The sequence below is a fragment of the Antechinus flavipes genome, chromosome 1, assembly GCF_016432865.1.
Source record: "Antechinus flavipes isolate AdamAnt ecotype Samford, QLD, Australia chromosome 1, AdamAnt_v2, whole genome shotgun sequence".
NCBI classification, from domain to species: domain Eukaryota; kingdom Metazoa; phylum Chordata; class Mammalia; order Dasyuromorphia; family Dasyuridae; genus Antechinus; species Antechinus flavipes.
The window spans coordinates 439,453,973-439,470,128 of record NC_067398.1 but is presented as its reverse complement, the minus strand read 5'-3'; the positions used below and the strand labels follow the sequence as shown (position 1 = coordinate 439,470,128).

At 35.7% G+C, this 16,156-nt stretch overlaps 1 protein-coding gene and 1 long non-coding RNA gene across 3 annotated transcripts in view; both read right to left on the bottom strand.

The window, feature by feature from the left end:
* The window catches only part of MRPS28 (mitochondrial ribosomal protein S28), a 159,350-nt gene that overhangs the window by 104,350 nt on the left and 38,844 nt on the right, over nt 1-16,156 (bottom strand). The gene's annotated exons all lie outside the window — the stretch shown is intronic.
* On the bottom strand, nt 1,579-3,410 carry LOC127543739 (uncharacterized). The gene is made up of 3 exons (XR_007949293.1): nt 3,231-3,410; nt 2,628-2,684; nt 1,579-1,819 (listed from the first exon to the last, which is right to left on the bottom strand). It is a non-coding gene; the product is annotated as an uncharacterized LOC127543739 (long non-coding RNA).

Genomic DNA, 16,156 nt, shown 5'->3' with positions numbered 1-16,156 from the left:
ATTTAGATTAATATCATCACTTTCAGAGTTTTCTGAATTACCTTAAATGAATGGTAGCAAGGGGTAGGTAATGAAGGTTCAAAAGAGTAGAAGAAAAATAGAATGGAAATTAGATACCTGAGTTTTCCTCAGGAACAAATTCATATTTTATGACTTGCAATGGATGCAATCAACATGTACAAAGTATTTTACAATTATTTATTTATCCTTTCTGTTGAGGCATTCCAGTTGTGAATATTTCAGTCCAGATCTCTGATTCCTCCCAATGGCATTAATTCTCCCTGGCTAAGACTTTTACTCTTTCAAAAAAAAAAAAAAAAAAAAAAGAGTGGTGGTGGAGGGAGACAGGATAGATGGGGGAACCTGAATGGGAGGGTACTCAGTTTTAAAAGTCTGACTATGTTACCTGTTCTAGTCAATAAACTCTAGTCACTCCCTTTCACTTCCCAGGAGTAAATACAAAATCCTGTTTGGCATTCAAAGCCCTTCATAACCTACCCACCTCTCATATTTCCAATTTTCTTGTATTTTACTTCCCACTAATATTCTTTGATCTTGTAACAGTGTTCTCCTTACTATTAACAACAAATTCCATCTCTTGGCTCCTGCCATTTTCTCTAATTGTCCCTTATTACCTGGAATGCTCTCCCTACTCATCTCCATCTACTAATTTCCCCTGCTTCCTTTAAGTCCCAATTAAAATTCCATCTTCTACAGCATGTCTTTTCCAACACCTTAATATCTTATTTATCTTGTAAATAGCCTGTTTCTGTATATTGGCTTGCTGTTTCCCCCATTAGATTGTGAGCTACTTAATTGTAAGAACTGTCTTTTGTCTTTTTTTGTATTCCCAGTATTTAACAAAATACTTGGCACATAGTAGGCATTAAATAAATGTTTACTATGTGTCTGATTTAAGTGTCAGGTAAATAGGATATTTTACAGGAAGTACTGATCACACACACACACACACACACATACACACACACACACACACACACACAAATTCATTCCTCTACAGGATCCATTGCTGACTTTGTAAACTTTATCTTCTATGCCACATAAATCTCCTCACTCTATTCCTGGATTTCTCACATGGAAAAAATACTTTGTTCCTGAAGCCCCCTTTTGAGTGTTCTGAGTCCTTTTAGAACATCAATTTTTTTTTTTAATGACAGTTTAAGCTAGTCATGTTTTCACTCCTCTGTAGACCTTAGCTTATTAAATTGTGATTCATGAAGTGAACTACACTTCCTATGGGGTCTCATAACAATGTGGGATCACAAAATTATGATTTATTATCAGTAAATATTTGTATATCTATTTTATATAGACATATGCAAGTGATTGATAGGAGATACCTGAGCTGAACTTTGAATGAAGTTAGGGATTCTAAGAACACTCTAGCCAAGGAAGATAGTGTACACAAAGGTTAGAAGGCATATGAGTAGGCATGTGGATAAAGAACATCAAGGTGACTACTGCGACTGGAACCAGGAGGTGAATGAACAGGATTAATGGGAAACCAGACTCCAAAAATATATTAAAGCTTGATTGCAAAGAGTCTTATACACTAAAGAGAGTTTGTTTGTATTTTATTTCAAGGCAATAAGGTGTCATTGAACGTTCTAGAGCAGGGGAGTGACATGGTCAGCAAGTAAGACTTACTGATATTAGGAATCAATTTGTAAGCCATGTGGAAGAGGAGATAAAGAAGGGAGAGAAAGGATTCTTGAAAATCAATGAGATTATTACTGAAGTAGATTAAACCCTTTATCACTTCTTCCTAGCAGCAGTTCTGCTAAGGTAAATCAGGACTCTGTAACAAGGAAGATAGTTACTATTAGTCACTTTAATTTACAGATAATCACTACCTAGAGATTTCTAAGTTAGGGAAGAAAGGGCAATATACTCTATGAAAGTAGAGTGACTTAGACTTTGACTGTATGCCTTCATCATCTCTTATGTTATACATATTTGCAAATCAGCCTGACTTCAAAACAGGAAGTGAGTATAGAAGTTCTCTTGTTTTCTTCAATTCAATAATACTTAGAAGATTCAATTAAAAAATTAAAATGATTCAAGATATATTTGAGGGCAAAAGAACTATGTTAATTTCTGTTTTTCAAATTTCAAAAAAAAATTGTATTATAATTTTCTCAATAAATCGTCAAACCAAATTTGTTCCAAGTAAAACACAAGTCAAATTATTTATATTAACAAATACCATAAATTTTAATATGTTTGCTTAATACTTCTTTCTCAATTTATCTGTGCACTTATAAATATTTGCTGTGTCTACTATGTAGAATCTATTATAATATGATACTCTAATAAAGAAATTGGAAGTCTTGTATGTGAAAGTATCAACACAGTTAACAAATATGGTTCAATATCACTCTCCTTGAAGGTATATTAGTGAAAACTAAAATTTAATAGTCACATCATGCCACTGGAATGCACAAATAATCATGAAATAAAGACAGAAAAAACTATGGTGAAAATTCAATTAATAGAACCTCAAGGAACAAATTTTCTTTATAATTAAATTAAGTACTATGTTAATATTTAAGTTGAACTGCAATTGAGTGAGGATATTCTTTAGGATAAGCATGATATACAGTTACCTTAAAAAGTCACTAATCTGCAAAAGCCTTTAGAGTTCTAGGCAGAAAGACTTCAAGCTGTCAGAAGAAATAAATTTGGAAATTATGGTTACTGTGGGTAGGTAGGAGTAGTCTTGGGGAAAAAAGGGAGTGTTAGAGGAGAAACAGAAGTCTAGGTGACAGAGAAAGAAGAAATGGGGTAGCAGAAGTGGTGATAAGATAGTAGCGTAGGGAAAAAGAAAGAAGAAAGCAGGAAAAATACTACCAAAATTATAGGATTTAGATAGGAATGAAGTTTCTCATGAAGTTCAGAAAGATGTTTAGCCAGAGAAGTGCCAGTCTGATTAAAAAAAAAACAAAAAACAAACAAACAAACAAAACAACTTTAAATTGAGAATTTAGGGGATGAGTTGAGAGGCTGGAGAGGAGATAAAACTTCCCAGACAAAAGATATAAACTGAAATACTGTGGAAGATAAAAGAATTCTTAGGAATGTTAAAATATATATATATTATGAATGATCTTTTAAACCTGTCTAAATTTGTCTGAGTACCTGTTAAATTCAAAAAAGAAAGAAAATATATGTATGTAATATCAAATAATATTACATGGAGTTTCAATTACCTTTCTTCCAGCAGTTCTTCTCCTCTCCACATACAAAAAAAGGAAAATGAAATGACAAGAAAAGAAGGATTAAAGAAAAATATCTCACAGACCATGAATTGAATGATACATTACAAGATATATAACATTTATTTATTAACATTTATTAGAGAAAGGAATACAGAAAAGTTTCTGTGAATTTTTCCTTTTCTGTAATACTATTGTTAAAAGCATTCTGTTAATTCAGGTTGAAAAGTTCTTATATAGGCCACGGATTAGTTAACAAAAGGACTTACTGTATCCTTGTTGACTATCCTTTCTATGTTAAAGCACTTAGCCTTGCTAATGGAAACACATCTGGCCATCAGATGAATTCAACAATCCTAGAACACTGGGTAGGTATGAGGGGCCCAGATTCCAAGTGAATGCATCTTTTATGTTCCTAGGTAACCAGAAAGGCATGTGAATTCAGCCAGACTTACTAAGAAGATACACTGAGGGATATAAAGGGATAATGAAGTCCCAGGGACAATCTTTTCCACCTTTTGAGGGAAACTAGTCTAACCTATAAAAGTGAGGAGGTGGGAGGTGAGAGAAGAGAAGGGGAGATCCTAGTAGATATTGGTTCGATCACATACATTAAGAAAATATCAGAAATGGAAATATGACAAATGTCCTTCTAAAAAGAATTGTCCAATTTACAATTAAAATAATCACAAACAACAATAACAACAATAGTTATACATAAGCAAATAATTGATGCAGGTGACAGTATCTAACTTTTAAGTCAAATCTTATCAGTACCAAAATGTACATCCAACCAAAGAAAAAGCAAAATAGCAATTTAAATCTATGTCCCTGGTTGATTTAAGGGCTTTCCTCACACTTCCAAATAAAAACATTCACCTACCCATTCTGACTATCCTAAAACTTTTAGCAGAATAACCTAGTGCTTTCCATGCTGTCATAAAAATAATATGTCATCCAGTAAAGAGCTAAACTCAAAGAATAATGTATTACCCCAGAGCATATAAGCAATCTTTATTTCAGGGCATTCGAATTTCTAAAATAAGGGACAAAAGTCCTAGAAGATCTAAATCTATTGATAGGTTCTGATATAATGGCATGGATATTACCTGTCATAAACCCCTCTTTAGATGTTTTATACCACAATGACCCACGTTTTTAGAATTGAAATAGAATTTAGAAAATAGAAACACTAAACACTGCATGATTATATGAATGTCCATCTTCTAAAGATTTCAGTACCAAATGTTTGTCTGTTAGACCAAAAATTCTTTTAAATAACAAACATAAAACTGTTCAGAAAATCAGGGATCCAGCAATGCTGGCAGTATAATCCTTATATATTACTAAACCACAGAAAAATAACTCCTTAATTTGTGGTATTTGAAAAATGACCTTCACTGGGTGGCAAGAAACTGTTAGAATTACAAAGTAAACATGTAAATAATACACCACACCTATAGGAGATAAAATGTTACAATTTGTGATGATGGTCATTTGCTGAAATACATTGATTAACTCTGCATTAACTTGGCCACTACTATAGAGCCTGTTTTTAAAAGGAAAGCTATAGCTCTTTGACAGGAGACTTGGTGGCACCACATGTATTGTTTGAGCTAAGAAGTGAGAGTGAATTGCACGGTGTAATAGCTTTATGAAAAAAGGGAATTCATGCCACTTCCCTGAATTTAGTCTCCTTTAATATGAACAATGAGCCTTCCTTTAAGAAACTGAACCATAATGTGAGGGAAGGGCAATAAGAGCAGTCCTAAACAAGCAAAATGTTAACCCAGGAGAGTGCCAGAAAGCACATGTGATAACCACGGCCACCAGCTCAATTTCACTGGGCATTATAATAACTGAAACAAAAAAAAAATCACTAAATAGACCATCTAACCTGATACTTTTTGCCTCTCCTCTCTCATGTAACAGATGAAGAAGCAGCTTGGTAGAGTGGATTTTGAATGAGAAAAGTTGGATTTGAACCCCAGCTCCAAAGTATGATCTTTGGAAAATGACCTAATCTCTCTGTGCTTCACCTATATAAGAGATATAATATTTATATCACCAATCTCATGGAGTGATTGTGAGTGAAGTGCTTTATAAAGCATAAAGTGCTAGAAATGTGATCTAGGAAACTGGGATCCAAAAAGATTGAATAATTCCTACAAAATTACAAAAGTAATTAATTAGTGGGATGTTGGGACTACAGTATTATCTCAACTGCTACTTAGCCTAGCGTTCTATGCATTAACTGCTTCTTCATTACTATGTCTCCCCTACCCTGAAGGAAACTCTCACACTGGATCTCTTAACTATCTTATGAAATCATAAGGATAATATATCCATTTTTCTTTTCTTTTTCTTTTTTGTTTTAAGCCTAATTAAAGAATCCAAACATTCATAAATATATTGCAAATACAGTTGTTATATGAAGAATTAAGAATCTTAAAGTTGGAAGGGACTTCAAAGGACATCTAGTACAATAAATATGCTCTGAATGATTCCTTCTGCAACATTCCTATCAGTCAATACGCATTTTATAAGCACTAAGGTGTCAAACAGTGTATCAAGTCTTTGGAAAATAAAGAAATATAAGATAGTTCCTGCTTTCACAGATCTCATAATCTAATTAGAAAAAAACAAAAACAAAAACCTACATACAAACAAAATATATAAGAAAAAGTGTAAATAATCAACAGAAGGAAGGCACTAGCATTAATGGAGCTCAGGGAAGGCTTCTTGTAGAAAGTGAAATATAAGTTTAAATATGAAGGATAACAGAGAAGCCAGGAGAAGAAGATGAAGTACAAGAGCATTCATTTCTCAGTGAAACCACTGAGAGTCAGAAGATGAAGTGATAGCAGGGATATCAATGTCATTGGATCACAGAGTATAAACATGTCAGAAGTCTGGAGAAATAAGAAGGGGCCAAGTTATAAGGGACGCTAAATGTCAAACAGCAGATCTTTTTTTTTTATTTTGGAGTTAGTATGGAATCACTGGAAATTCCCAAGTAGAGAAGGTGACATGGTCAGATTTGTGCTTTAGGAAGGTCAAGATGGGTAGAAGACAGAATGGAATAAAGACAGATTTAGAGATGGAGAGATCAACCACAAGGCTACCCACTGTCTAGGTGTTTGGTGATGAGGACTAGCACCAGGCTGCTAAGAATATTGGAAGAGAAAGAGGCATGTATATGAAAGATGTTACAGATTAATAAACAAGAAGACTGGGGGAGAGGGGGGGGTGCGAGCAGAGCCAAGATAGCGGAGACTACATACATTTCTCTCTGACCTTCTTTACAACCCTCACAATAATTACGAAATCCAGCCTCTGAATTAGCTCTGGTCCGGCAGAACCCACAAATATTGGGAGTGTTACAAATTATCAGCAGAAGATAATTTTAAAGATCGCCAAAAAATTGGCGGGAGGCAGCCAAGGCAACCAGTACAAATGCCAGTGCATATAGCTCCTGGGGCAGAGGATTTATGGGAGGAAACAGACAAGAAAAGATCTGTTTCCGTCAGAAGTGGGAGAGAAGCAGCGAAGCACAAACAGCTGACCACAGATGCCAGCGCAGACAGAGCAGAGCCTCCGGGCAGAGCAGTCTCAGTGTGGTGGTGTGACCTCCCTGGGGTAGAAAGTTTGCAGGAGGAAACAACCAAAGAATTGTTTCAATTGGAAGTGGGAGAGAGACAGCGAGGCCCAGGCAGCTGACCACAAATGCCAGCACAGACAGCTCAGAATCCAGGAGCAGGGCAGTCTCAGAGTGCCCGAGCACTCTAACAATTTACAGCTTTCATAGCAAAAGAGAAGAACAGATTTCAAACCCTGAGGAGACTAAAGGCAGACTGTCTCCAGATGAAGTACCCCCCCGAAAAAAAAAATTTAACCTAATCCCCATCACACAAGGCTCTCCTAGGAGAATTTAAAAAGGATCTTAAAAGAAGCTAGAAGAAAAATGGGGAAAGGAAATGAAAGCCTTGCAAGAGAGTTTGGAAAAGGCAACACAAAATAGACATAGTAAAATGGAAAAATAGATTTGATAAACTGGAAAAAGAAAGCAACTCCCAGAAAAACTGAATTAGTGAAAAAGAAAATAACTTCTTAAAAAACAAAATTTGTAAAATGGAAAAATAAAATAGCTCCTTTAAAAACAGAATTTTTGAAATGAAAAAAATTCCATAGAATAAAACAACTCATTCAAAAATTCAATTGGACAACTACAAAAAGAAGTAAAAAAAAGTAAATGAAGAAAATAAACTAAAATTCAGAATTGAACAAATGGAAATGAATGACTCAATAAGACAACAAGAATCAGTCAAGCAAAATAAAAAGAAAAAAGAAAAAATAGGAAAAAATGTAAAATACTTAATGGGGAAAACAACCAACCTGGAAAATACATCTAGGAGAGACAATCTAAGGATTATTGGACTCTCTGAAAGACATGATGAAAAAAAGAACCTAAACACTATCTTTCAGGAAATCATCAAAGAGAACTGTCTGGCTATCATAGAAACAGAAGGTAAAATGACCATTGAAAGAATTAACCGAACACCTCCTGAAAGAGAACCCAAAATTAAAACCCCAAGGAATTCGTGGCTAAACTTGAGAAATATCAGACCAAGGAAAAAATATTACAAACAGCCAAAAAGAAACAATTCAAATACTGAGGAGCCACAATAAGGATTACTCAGGACCTAGCAGCTTCCACTTTAAAGGATCAAAGGGCCTGGAATCTGATAATCTGAAAGGTGAAGGATCTTGGAATACAGCCAAGAATAAATGACCCTGCTAAACTGAGCATTTTCTTTCAGGGTAGAAGATGGACATTCAATGAAACAGATGAATTCCATGTATTTTTGATGAAAAGACCCAAGTTAAACAAAAAAATTGACCTCCAAATATAGAACTCAAGAGAAGCACAAAAAGGTAAAAAGAAAAAAATTTTTTTGAGAATTGTACTTCTGTCATGAGTAAACATTGAGAAGTAATGAGAAACATTACTTTTATAATATAAAAAAGAAATTAGAGATGGAAAGGGGATTGTAACAGAAAAAAAGGGGGGAAATGGAGGTAAAATGAGGGAAATTGCATCTCAGGAAGAGGCAAAAAAAAATATTATAATTGAGGGAAAGAAGAGAGGGTGACAAATATTGTGTGAATCTTACTCTCATCAGATTTGGCCCCCCCAAAAAAATTAGATATATTTAGTTTCACTGAGAAACATCTCTCATCTTATAGAAAAGTGGGAGGAGAAAGAGGAAAAGGGAAGGTATAGGCTAAATAGAAAAGAGAAATAATAAGGGAAAGGTATAAGAAAGGGGAAGGGTCTCTTGTTTATAGGCCAGAACTTGAAACAAGGTGTTAAGTCAGTGGAATTGATAGAGACAATGATAGAGATGTTTATTAGCATGATGCTTAACAGTTCTCTAGTTCAGTACATGTACTTAGTACTTTCTTAAGTTCTACAAGATTCATACCTTTGATAAGAGAGCATATAAGTTCTGACAAACTCAGCCAGAATCAGAACTAGAGAAGACAGAGAAATGGTGGCAGGTTCTCCTCCTTAGCTTCTCCACTGAAACCAAGATCCAGAAGGCCTCCAGAAAAACTAGCTGAGCCCCAAGTGAAGGAGATAAGGCTTTGAGGAGACAATAAAGTATTTGGACTTTAACATCTGGCTGCACTTGTGGTGATTACTGAACTGAAATGAAGGCTGCTCCCAGAGACCCCAAGAAAACCTCAATAGAGAATATTACATTTTAGAGAGAATATTACATTTTGGTGCCAGAATGTGGGACCAAGAACCTTCATCTGTGACCCAGAAATTAGAATGAGTACAAAAACAGACAACGAAAATTTGTCAAGGGATAAAGTAGTATTTCATCTAAAATGGGACAGATGTTTAGAAAACAGCCTTCTTTTCCAAATCAAGGAAAATGTGTAAAGAGCATTGTCAGACTAATGAAAAGCCAAGGTTTGATTGTAAGTTGGAAGCAGATCTCTGAACTTTTAGAAACAGTACAGTATACATCTCCTTGGTTCTCAAAGGAAAAAGAATTAAATCCAGACGAGTGGAAATTAGTAGGAGAGCAACTGTCAATATTACAGTGATTATGAACCTGACTCAATTTCCAAAGAAATACTTTATACTTATAATTTAATACAACGGGCTTTAGGAAATTATATAAGTTATAGAATAAGGAAAAATAAGAAAGAGCAGGAGGGGGAGGATCCAGATAAAATAAGTGAAAAGGATGAAGAATTAGATAAGAAAAGAGTTAAGTACAATTCTGAGTGTGGGACTTCACAGCAGGAACATTCCCCATCCCCTGACCCATATCCCTCAATTAACCCTTCATGAATGGAGGGAGAAGGAGGAGGGGGAGAGGCAGTAACACAATCAATACTACCTATGAAGCAGCCTATGACAAGATTACAAAAGGCACTGGTTAAGGCTAAGAAAGAAAGACAGGATATATCTGATTTAAAAATAAATGCATACCCTGTGATTGAAGAGTTGACTCTTCAGGTCAACAAAGGAGAAGATACACTCCTTTTGATCTAGAAAAAATTAAGGATTTGAAAAAGGGTTGCACTCTTTATGGGGCTACATTGTCTTATGTTAAGATGTTACTAGATAATATGGCTTATGAAATCTTAACCCCTAGTGATTGGAAATCTATAGCAAGGACATGTTTAGAATCTGAACAAAACTTGTTGTGGCTTTCAGAGTATAATGAATTATTCAGGATACAAGCCCAACACAATAAGCAAACTGGAGTTAATATACAAGTCACCTTTGACCAACTAGCAGGTGAAGGTCAGTATGCAGACAATTCAGCACAAATTAATTACCCCATAGCAGTGTTTTAACAAATTGCTACTGTTGCAATAAAAGCTTGGGGTACCCTCCCAGGGAAAGCTCAAGGGGAAGCCTTCACAAAAAGAGCAAGATCCCAATGAACCCTTTACTGATTTTGTGGGACATCTGCAAACAGCTGTCACAAGAACCATTGGAGAAAATGCAGCTACAAGAATAATGATCAGACAACTGGCTAAGGAAAATGCCAATGAGGTTTGCAGAAGAATTATATGGGGACTACACAAAGATGCTCCTTTAGAGGAGATCATAAGGCGCTGTGCCACGGTGGGCACAAATGCTTATTATGCCAGACTATGATGAAAATGGGAAGACGGGGTCCCTCTTCGCAAGGGACTTCTAGAGAAACTCATCAATGTTTTCAGTGTGGAAAAATAGAACATCTGAGAGCCCAGTGTAGATATAAAAATAGAGTGAGAGGACAGGATAAGAGAATAAAACCCAAATCCCTATGTCTAAAATGCAACTGAGGCTTCCACTGGGCCTCAGAATGTAGATTGACCCAGGGAAATGAGAAGCGGGGCCCAGCTTCAGGACCCCAAGTGGGACATGATGGCAGCCAAGGTTCCATGCAGAGAGTCTTTAGAAATTCAACATTAAGACATGATCAGTCAGCCAAAAGGCAATCAGATGGCAGAAAGGCATTATATGATCTATCAGCCAAGAAGCAATCAGAGGGAGAAAAGCGATTACAATTGGGGAAAATAGAATTGTATGCAACTGGGTCTACTGAGATACCCCCTGGAGAGGTGAAATCTGTTCCTGTCTGTCCTATGGATCACTTGCCCCCAGGCACAGTTGGCTTGACCATTTCACCTCCTCAGAGCACTTATAAAACAGTGTCCATCCACACACTGATGTGGGAAACTGGGGAATGTGTAGCTAATATCCCAGTCACTAACACAGGTAGACAATGTGTGACTTATCACCCAAGAGGAGTAGTAGCATCAGGTTTACTGATACAGTCTCCTAATAAGCAACCTAGTGAGAGTTGCCCAGATTCTGACTCCAAGCAGCAGAATCAAGGAATATTCTGGATAGCAACTGTGACAGCTGACCGACCTATGCTATCTATATAAAATGGCATACCATTAGAAAGACTGATAGACACTGGTGCAGATCGAACAGTCATTAGAGATGCCAGCTGGCCCAGTCACTGGCCAAAGATTAAGGCAGACACCTACATGTCTGGTGTAGGGGGATCAATAGCAGCTGAAGTTTGTGCTACTCCTTTGAGATGGACATGTGAAAATGAAACGGGAGTTTTAATTCCTTTTGTGGTTGAAAAAAATCCCCATCTATCTGTGGGAAGGGACAATTTACAGCAGGTAGGATTACAATTGAGTACTTCGACTTTTTAGGCAGGGCTACTGATAAAGGGTTACCAATGCTTTCACCTGTTCCTATCCAATGGAAAACTGATACACTAGTGTGAATAGAACTAACATGGCCCCAGAGAATCAACTAAAAAGCTACTAGAAATAATCCATAATTTTAGCAAAGTTGCAGGATACAAAATAAATCCACATAAATCTTCAGCATTTTTATACATCACCAACAAAATCCAACAGCAAGAGATACAAAAAGAAATCCCATTTAAAGTAACTGCCAAAAGTATAAAATAATTAGGAATTTATGTGCCAAGTGAAAGTCAGGAACTATATAAGCAAAACTACAAAATACTTTTCACACAAATAAAATCAGATCTAAGCAACTGGAAAAATATCAAATGTTCTTGGATATAAGTCAAGCAAATATAATAAAGATGACAATACTTGTAAGGACCGGGTCTCATTCAGAGCACCAGGAAGTAAACAAGCAGTAATGCTTGAGACCCTCAGATGTGATTTCTGCAAGCAAACAGGGACCGCCTTATGAGCGGGAAATCTGGCCACATTGAGATCACATTGTTAAGGGATAGTGCCTCCTTCTCTGACTGGTTGTGTGTGTGACCTCATATTCCCTATTTAAGTATGGGGAGGAGGAAGTCTCTTTGATCTGGTGTTCATTTGGGAGTCAGCATGAGATCAGCTAGGCAGAATGTGAACACATGAATAAAAGACCTTGAGTTTGCACGTGGCTGTTCTTGAGAACGCTGCCATGTTCTTTATGAACCATAGTTCTTATGAAACAATGGCCAGAGATCTCTGAAGACCTCAAATAGAGGTAAGCTTGGTAAAATTGGTTTAAGCACTTCAAAAGACAGTGACTGGAGATTTCTCTGAGGGCCTGGGAATTAGGAGAGACTGGCAATAGTAAATGCAGAGTGGTACAAGGGTGTTCACAAATATAGTGAATGCCTAGAGTTAAGCATTTACAAACACTCCCTAAACTAATCTATTTATTTAGTGCTATACCAATCAAACTCCCAAGAAATTATTTTCCTGAACTAGAAAAAATAACAACAAAATTCATCTGGAAGAATAAAAGATCAAGAATTTCAAAGGAATTAATGAAGAGAAAAGCAAATGAAGGTGGTCTAGCTGTACCAGATCTAAAACTACATTATAAAGCAGCGATCGTCAAAACCATTTGGTATTGGCTAAGAAATAGACTAGTTGATCAATAGAATAGATTAGGCTCGCAGAACAAAATAGCCACTGACTATAACAGTCTAATATTTGACAAACCAAAAAGCTTCACCTTTTGGGGTAAGAATTCACTATTTGACAAAAGCTGCTGGTAAAATTGGAAAATAGTATGGCAGAAAGTAGGCACAGACCCACATCCAACACCATATACCAAGATAAAGTCGAAATGGGTTCACGATCTAGACATAAAGAATGATACTATAAACAAATTAGAAGAACATAGGATAATGTACCTCTCAGATTTGTGGAGGAGGAAGGAATTTGTGACCAAAGAAGAACTAGAGATCATTATTGATCATAAAATAGATAAATTTTATTATATTAAGTTAAAAAGGTTTTATACAAACAAAACTAATGCAGACAAGATTAGAAGGGAAGCAATAAACTGAGAAAACATTTTTATATCCAAAGGATCTTTTAAAGGCCTCATTTCTAAAATATATAGAGAACTGACTCAAATTTATAATAGTCCAAGCCATTCTCCAATTGATAAATGGTCAAAGGATATGAACAGACAATTTTCATATGAAGAAACTGAAACTATTTGTAGCACCAAATCACTATTGATCAGAGAAATGCAAATCAAGACAACTCTCAGGCACCACTACACACTTGTCAGATTGGCTAAGATGACAGGAAAAGATAATAATGACTGTTGGAGGGGATGTGGGAAAACTGGGACACTCATACGTTGTTGGTGGAACTGTGAATGGATCCAACCATTCTGGAAAGCAGTTTGAAACTATGCTCAAAAAGTTATCAAACTGTGTATACCCTTTGATCCAGCAGTGTTTCTATTGGGATTATATCCCAAAGAGATCTTAAAAGAGGGAAAGGGACGTACACATGCAAAAATGTTTGTGGCAGCCCTTTTTGTAGTGACTAGAAACTGGAAACTGAATGGATGCCCATCAATTGGAGAATGGCTGAATAAATTATGGTATATGTTATGAAATATTACTGTTCTGTAAGAAACAACCAGCAGGATGATTTCAAAGAAGCCTGGAGAGACTTACATGAACTGATGCCAAGTGAAATGAGCAAAACTAGAAGATCATTATACACAGCAACAAGACTATATGATGATCAATTCTGATGGATGTGGCTCTTTTCAACATTGAGATGATTTGGACCAGTTCTACTTGTACAGTGGTGAAGAGAACCATCTACACCCAGAGAGAAAATCATGGGAACAGAGGGTGGAACACAACATAGCATTCTCACTCTCTCTGTTATTATTTGCTTGCATTTTGTTTCTTTTTTCTCAGTTTTTTTTTTTGTCTTCCATCTTGATCTGATTTTTCTTGCACAACCAGATGGCTATGTGAATATATATACACATACTGGATCTGGCATGTATTTTTGGCATATTTGGCATGTATTGGACTGCCTGCCAGGTTGGGGAGGGGATGAGGGGGGAGGGAATGAGGGGAAAGGGGAAAAGGGAAAGGAAGAAAGGGAAAATTTGCAGCAAAGGTATACAGGGATCAATGTTGGAAAAATTATCCATGCATATTCTTTGTGAATAAAAAGCTTTAATTAAAGAGAGAAAGAGAGAGAGAGAGAGAGAGAGAGAGAGAATAAATAAAAAGAAATAAGACTTGACAAATGATTGGATACTAAGGGTGAGAGAGTATGAGTTGAAGATGATATTTTCCAAGCCTGACTGGTGACTGGAAGGTAATGCCCTTGACAATAATAGAAAAGTTCTGAAGGGAGAGAAAGATAAATAAGTTAAGTATATACAAGACACTCAGTTTAGAAGAGAGTCTAGGGAATGGAGAAAGAGATTTGAGAATCATTAACTTACAGATGTTAATTGAATCCATGAAAACTGATAATAACCCATCATCGTTATATACTCTATTCTATTTAGGGATTAAAAAGATAAAGAGAGAAGAGAGAGGTAGAGTAGAGGGCCTGGGACAGAGTCAAATAGAATACTATTGGTTAGTGGCCATGTCCTGGAAAATGAGGCTCCTGAAAAGCAGAGTTAGGAGAACAACCAGAAGAGTTACAAAAACCTAGAGAAAAGAAAATCCGGGAAGAGGGTGGTCAATAGCTTCAACAACTACAGAAAAGTCAGAAGGATAAGGACTGAAAAAAAGGCAACTGGATTTGTCAATTAAGAGATCACTGGTGGCTAGAGAAAGTATCCTGTACAAAAAAATATCCATCTTGATATGAAAAGTTATAATAATAAAGAGAAAACTATTTCCTGAGGTGATTCATTCCAGTTTTTAGATAGCTTTGATTATTATTAACAAGCTGCTCAGTATAATGAACTCAAAATCTTCCCTACTGGGACTTCTACCATGGTTTTGAATCCTTCCACTCACATCAAGCAAAAACAATAACTCTGTTCTTATATGTAAACCTTCAGATACTTAAAGATCATAATTTCATTCCTTACTACCTCCCCCCAAAAATCTTCTGCTGCAGGCTATACATTTATGGTTCCTTCAACTAATCCTCTTATGACACAGCTTTTAGTTCCCTGGAAAACTATGTCAGCTTACTATTATTATTGAAATAATATTTAACACATATATAACTATTTCATCTACCTGGAAATTACATACCTGAGTTATCATAAAAATGAAAATGATTATAAATTGGAAAACTTCAAATTATGAACATAATATAAAAGTATCTCAAAAACTAAGATACATTTAGTTCTTGAGATATTTCATATACTTGGGGAAAAATATTTAGGTGAAAAGATGATAAACAGTTTAAAATAAGAAATGTTAGACTTATCTCACTGAAATCATACTCAGAGAAAAATATATATGTAAAGAAGCATCTGTTCACGACATAATAATCTACATTTATATACTATTTTTAATGCTGAAACACACTTTTTTAAATTCATTATTTGATCCTCACAAGTGATGTGGGAAATGGGTTCTATTTTATATTACTATTTTATAAGTGAAAAAAACTGCTCAAGGACACAAAGGTAATCTATGAATGAAACTAGATTTGAAATTAGAGTTTCTTGGCTCTAAATCCAACATTCTGTTGACAATACCAAGGTTTCCCCAAAAACTACATATCTGAGGAGAAAAGCTTTATCTAGTTTATGCTGGGTCCATTAATTACCATAAAATTCATAATGAATCCTTTTTAGTCATTGTCATTAATCCCATAATACTAAGTCATTTGATCAAAAAGAATAGCTATGAGTTTGCTGCTTCAGTCTAGTGCTAATTTAAAGTCCATTGAGTCATAAAAAAGTCTTACAAATATGATTTTTTTTTACTTCAGTGATGGATGGGAAGGCTAATGAATATCAATCAGAAAATTATATACATGATATTTCTGTTCTTACCTTAATGGTTTGATTATTTTAACTAATCATGCCTATATCTATTAGGCGCTGGCTGTTCACACATCAAAATGGAGCCTGTTGCCATAGCAAAAGATATCAAATATCC